This window comes from Sarcophilus harrisii, chromosome 1 (genome assembly GCF_902635505.1).
Source record: "Sarcophilus harrisii chromosome 1, mSarHar1.11, whole genome shotgun sequence".
Classification (NCBI taxonomy): Eukaryota; Metazoa; Chordata; class Mammalia; order Dasyuromorphia; family Dasyuridae; genus Sarcophilus; species Sarcophilus harrisii.
This window is the reverse complement of record NC_045426.1, coordinates 82296814-82303708: the sequence shown is the minus strand read 5'-3', so window position 1 is coordinate 82303708 and position 6895 is coordinate 82296814.

Here is a 6895-nt window from a genome sequence, read left to right as displayed (position 1 = left end):
ATTCCCATGCATTATGTTTGAATTTAAAACAGAAGAAAGTTTTTAAAGCTATAGATGAAAGATCCTTAGAAACCCAAACCCATTCCTTTTCTTCTATACTTACTCCCAAACATATTAATAAACCTTGAGCCTGGTTTTAGAGCAGCAAGCACCGTGGACCAGCACTTAGGAGGCAAAACTGCTCCTAGTTCTGTTCCCTCTATATAAACAAAGTGGGCCCCACCCAAACTCCCCACTGGATTGACCTTTCAAATCTCCATCATCCTTAGCAATTCACTCATAGGGGCTTAGGAATCTGAAAACCCCAGTTCCAAGCCTGACTGCCCCTCATTACTAAAGGTAATTCACTTAATTTTTTTGGTTTGTATTCTCACCCACAAAAGGATATGAGATGATTTCTTTTTTTTTTCCTTCCTTTTTACTTTTAAGATTCTTTTTTAAATGAAATTCTGATTTGCAAATCAATCTATTCCATTCATTCAGAAGGCAAGTAATATGATGTCAATTATGCATGTGAACTCATGCAACCATTTCCATCTTAGCCCTGTTACCAAAAAAAGCAAAAAAAATAAAAGTGGAAAAAAGTATGCTTCAATCTGCAGTGAATTCATTAGATTGATGTGATGTTTTCGGAGGTCTCATTCAATTCTAAAACTGACACCGAATGGGATCCATCAGAATTTAACCCAGATTGGGGAAGCCCCTATATGCTACATCGGACACTGGAGTTATATAATTCAGAAAAGACTGTGCTCTGACTAATGGTCCCCAAACCTGCCCCACTATCTTTTCTTAGGGATAAAGAGAAGATAGCTAATGGCAGAAGCCCATAGGGTGATGGGACAGCAGTGACAGGAGAGAGAATACACTTAAAACTGGCATCAAAAGGCCTGCGATTGATTCCTGACTCTGTCACTCGCCAGCCACACAGTGTTCCCCTCTGAACCTTAATTTTCTCATCTAAAATGAAAAGGTTAGTCTAGATGATCTCTCCAACTGTTATTCCTATGAGTTATTAACTGAAGACATGGAGGTGTTTCTTGTGAGTGTGGCACCACCTGCTGGCCATGTATCTTCAAATGGATACTTTCTACTTGGAAATTCTGCTTCTCTTACAATCCCAAATTTCAAGATTTTTCTGGGTTTCTTTTCCCACTTTTCATTTCTTCTGGGGAGAATCTAAGAACCAAGTAGGGAAGAGAGTTTTGCTTTGGGAAGTCTCAGGGATGGAGATACCAAGGCTGTTGTTATCCTGTGTTAGAACTGCCATCTGCAGCTGTGACTTCTTCCTGTGGATAAGGGTAGGAGTAGTATTAACACCTTTTTGGGGAAGCTGCCCCAAACCAACATGGCTCTGGGGCTAATCAGTATGTTTTCAGCTTTCTCTACTCAAATGGTTCAGGCTGTTGTCAATACCTTGCCTCTGCCTCCTCCTCCTCCTCCTCCTCCTCCTCCTCCTCCTCCTCCTCCTCTTCCTCCTCCTCCTCCTCTTCCTCCTCCTTCCCGCTCTTCCTTCTCCTCAAGAAGTTGCCAGCATTCACTCCAAGCTGGATTACAGTGAATAAATGCCTTTAGCATCTTCCCCATCTTGGAGTTCAGATTGTGTGTTTCTCCTCAAAGCCCTTAGTTTCCATTAAGTCTTTCCAGGGCTAGTAATAAATAACTAGCATGGGCTTTCCATTTGTCCTTTCAAGTCTAATATTCCCAGCAGCTAGCTCCAGAACTCTGTGAGTAGTCCTAAAGCTTTGGTAAAGCCTCAAGGAGATATTTCATAACAAACAGTGGAGGAGGAGGGACACAGATGACAGCCTTTTATTCGATGTGTGCCATAAAATAACTATCTCCACTCAATATTATAGTGGAATGTTCTGGGGAATCCACTACTAAAAATCACATTTTTAGAGGAAATCTGGGTTTGTGTCTCTGCTTTTAGCTAGCTATGATTCTAGGCAAGTCATTTTTATTTGTGGGACTCAGTTTCTCAATCTGTAAGACAAGTAGACTGCCAAGTTGATACATGAGAGAAACAATGCATGTACCCCGAAACATTGCATGTACCCCCAAATATTCAAAATAGTACTTTGTGGTAGCAAGAAACTGAGAACAAAAATGGGTACCTGATAATTAGGAATCGATTCAGCATGGTGGCAGATGAATGCAATATACTTCACTGTAGAAAATAATGAATTTGAGGAATTGAGAAATGATGGGGAAATTTGTATGAGCTGATGGAGTAAAAAAAGCAGAACCAAGCACAATTAGATATGTGAAAAACGACCCTAAGACATCAAGATTCAGGAGAGTGACAGTGACCAATCTTAGGCCCAGGAGAATGAGATGAAATATATTTATTTATCTCAGGAAAGAAACTGGAGACTGCCCATACACAAAATACCGCATACACTGTCAAATATGGACAATGGGACCATTGTTGTTGATTTTTTAAAAATTTACTTCTCCATTATTTCAAAGATAAGCTCTGGAGTGGGGGGGATAGGGAAAGCAGTGTTGGAAAAGATGGTGTTGATTTTTTTTTTAAGCAACAGTAAAACATTTTTAAAAATAAAATGAGGGGGCTGAACTGGAGCTCCATTTTTTTTTTTTTTTTCTGTCTCTAAATCCTGAGTAGCTTTGATTCTGTGACTTCTGGTGAGGAGTTGAAGAGCCCAGATCTTTATAGTGAATCAGCAAATAAAAAGGGATTTTGGCCAAGGTCACACACTAGCCAAACTCTGCCTAGAACCAGTTTCTCAATTCCTGGTCCAGTGTTATTTCTACTATGGCATGTTTTCTGAGAGTGTGAGTAGTGCACCACTGCCCACCCCCCACAAATTGCTCCAACTTCCTTTGACAGACCCTATGCCCACCTTGCCTCCAGGCAACCAGCACTCCAGATAGATTTTATTTGCCATAGGCTGCTCTGTGTCACCTCTAGATGTTGTATAACAGCTAATGGCATCAATTTAACCGTCCCTTGGAGATGAGACTCCCACCATGTAGCTGGGTGTTCAGTTAATGATGCAGATGATTTAAAGCCAATAGGAGCTGTTAATTTATACTACATGAATGGAAAATAATTAAACCCAGAAAGCTATATTCCTCAGCACTATTGTTGCTTTTTCTCAAGACCAGAAGACTTCAACAGAACCTGAGGGTTGGTAGAAACTTCTCTGCTCTTGACACCTTTTCCTCCTCCTTTCCAGCATTGATCCTTGCCCACCCACAGGGCCTGCTTTCTCTAGCCGGACCCTCTGAGAACCCAGTCTCAGTTCCTGTTGCTTTCCGAAGAGTACTGCTTAGAAATTATTTAACCCATCAAGGAGTTTGTTCTGTCCAGAAAGAGCAGAGCAGGACTTGATCCTTTCTTGGAATTCTCCAAAGACTTCAGCATTCTAGAGGTCTCATCTGTCACTGGCCAAGCCCTCTCAGTCTTGTTTTTTTGTTTAAGTGAATCTGGCAAGCTCTGCTTTAGAGAAGTAAGATTAGCAAACTTAGATCTGCTCCGGGTTTCGAAATTCTCTGATTTTTTCTCCAAAGCTTCCCAAAACTTTTCTGCCCTTCCCCCTTTTGGATGGCTTCAGAAAAATCTGGAAAGACTTATGTGGATTGATGCAAAGTGAAGTGTACAAAAGCAAGAAAACAACGTATACAACAACAGCGATATTATAAGGATGATCAACTGTACTAGAACTGATCAATATAATCATCCAGGAGAATTCATGATAAAAAATGCTATCACTAGATAGAGAGCTGATGGACTCAATGGAGATTGAAACATATTTTTCCTGTATTTTTCTTGCTTTTTTTTTTTTTTGGAAAGATGACTGATAGAAAAATGTATGAAATTTTGCATGACTTTGTATGTATAATATCTATCAATGAGTGTTAGGGGAATGTGTAACTGAAAACAAAAATTGACATGCCTCCAAAGTTCTCTCCCTTTTTAATTTAATTCAATCAACATATCAATTTATAGATAGGTCAGATGGCCAAGATCCTCAATCTTTCATCTTGCCTCTTAGGAGTTTTTTTTGCAAAGAAATTGGGTTAAATGACTTACCCAGGGTCACACAGCTAGAAAGTATTAAGTGTGAAATGTCTGAGGCTGGATTTGAACTCCTGGGTCCTCCTGACTCAGTGCTCTATCCACATCGCCATTCTAACTGCTCTTTGGCCTTATCTATTACCTCTCCCCATTCTCAAGCTGAATACTTGCTATTCCTCAAATACATTCAGCTTTTTTGTATCTTATTATGCATTACTAATTATCAACCATATCATCAATTAAGAATTTTATGCAAAAATTGATCCAATTGAAGATATCAAAGAGACATGTGACTAAATTAGGAAGTGTGTTAGACACATTAAGAACAAAGAGCACAAATGGATTCTCCTCTTGATCCATGTGAGGTCAAGAGACCCAGAGGAAAGTCCATACAACTCACAAAGATTATCTAGACTTTTATCATCTAGGTTCTCAAACTTTTGTTTTCAATATCTTTATTCTATTAAAAATTATTGAGGATCTCTCTAAAGCGTTTTTGTTTATTTGGATAGACCATCAACAAGGGCATGATAAGGTTAATCTTATATTCGAGGAGGGAGACCCTATGCCCCTGAAATCCTGGGAAAGTATATGATCTATTCTAAATTTGCTAAATAGTGACAAAACCAACTTTTTAACAAATCAGTTTAAGGCTTTAAAAAAAAAACCTGTGATAAAGGTAAGACAAATACTATTATTATAATTTTATAGATGAAGATATTGAAACACACTGAGGACACATAGAAGGATTCAAGTGCAAGCAGTTGAAAGCGTTGTGACTAGGATTGATTTATGGAAGACCTGGGCTGACTACTTGAAAGAGGCAGCAAGATTTAGTGGATCGAGAGGTGGTCTGGGAACCAGGACTATCAGAGCTCTGCTCTCTCCTCTGACACATAACTGTGTGACTGCGTAAATTATTTAACCTCTCAGTGCTACTTTCTAAGACTATAAATGTTGGAATAATCATGCTGACCTACATTGGTAGAAAAAGCTTTTTAGCAGGAACTCCCTATACCTATGAAATCATAGGTCCGGTACCTGTCTCTACCCCTACTAGCTCCATCCTCAACCTCTGTTTACCCACCTGTAAAACAGGCATAAAATAGAAGCTACCTTTTTATAAGGTTATTGTGAGGATCAAATGAGACAATATATGTAAAGCTAGTACTTTCTTTATAAATGTTATTTGAGACAACAACCCCAGAAGGTGGGTGCTATTATTATCTCCATTTTCATTTAGTTGAAGAAATTGAAGTAGAAAGGTTAACTGACTTATCCAGGGTCACGCACTAAGCATCTGAGGTAGGATTTAAACTCAACTCTTTTTTTTCACTCTAAGTCTACCATTATATCCACTAGGATATTAAGCTGCATTCCACTACTCCTTGCTGTTCTAAATAGATGTCAGAGACTTTTTTCCCCTTCAGAAGAGAATTAATCCTTTTTTTTGGGGGGGGGGATGGGAGGTAGGGGGAGCACCAAGAAATCAGACCATGTCAGGGTGACACAACAAGGTTAGGAATCCAGACCTTGGTTTTCATTTTTCCAATTTTATAATCTGCCGAGAAATTTAGGATGCTACAAAATGCTTCCGGGTTATTTCCAGCTCCCTGGTTCTTAGAATTGAGGAGGATCTGGAACAAGGGCCTGGATTTACACTTAGTATTAATACCTGCCCTCCAGTACTTTCCCCCCTCAGTCACAAAAAGAGCCCTTCTTTCTATTCCTTAGACAGTTTAAGTTTCCAAAGGAGTTTGCCAAGAGGAATTTTCCTCTGATGGCCAGTGTTTTGTGAGGAAAGGTTGGCTAACACCTAAACTGCCTATAAAACCTTGCCTTCATCACTTTCCCTCCTCTCCTCCAGGCAGAGTTCCTCCCCTGCTGGCTTTCTCATTGTCTCTCTCAGCCCCCAACTATTTTTTCTCACAGGCATTCCCCCCCATCCTTAGCACTGACTGCTAATCTCCATGGGGACACACATTCAGCAGCAGGCAGCCCGGCGGGAATGTGTGGGTGGGCAGGATGGGGGATGGGGAGGGAAAGGGAGACCCTTCTTCCCTGGAGAGCAATTAACCAAGGGCCAGGGGCCTTTCTCACACTGTTGCCTGAAGGAGCAGAATTTTAAAGTGACATTGCTAATCCATAGTCAATCCTTCTCGACTTCAGTTACTGGCAGAACACCCATAAACTCTGTGTGTGTGTGTGTGTGTGTGTGTGTGTGTGTGTGTAACAAAGACAAAGAGACAGAGAGAGAAACAGTGAGAGAAAAAAGGAAGAGGGAAGAGAGAAGGGGAGAGGGAAAGGGAAAGAGTAGGAGAGGAAGAAAAAGGAAGAGGAAAAACAACGACAGAGAAAAAGGAAGGGGAAAAGAGAGAAGAAAAGAGATAATAGAGAAGTGGAAAGAGAAAGAAGAGAGAGAAAGAAAAGAGAAGGGGAAGGCAACAGGAAAGAAGAGAAAAGGAGAGAGAGAAAGAAGGGAGGGAGAAAAAGAGAGGAAGGAAGGAAGAGAAAAAAAGGGAGTGGGAGAGAGGGACAGGGAGAGATAAAAGAAAAGAAAGAATAAGTATGAAAGAGACTGAGACAGAGACAAAAACCGACAGATAAAGTATAGTATGAAGTGAGAAAAAAAAAAAAAAAAAGCTAGATTGGGACTCACACATATGCTTTTATAACTGGAAAGGACCACAGAGTTCCTCTAATTTATCTCTCTTGTTTTAAAGAAGAGGAAAACAAATCCCGAGATCAGAGAAGGTTTTTGCCTCAAGGTCCATTAGGTAATCTAGCTAGGATACCATCTCAGATATCTGAATACAAATCCAGGTTCTTTTACCACACAATGCAAACAAT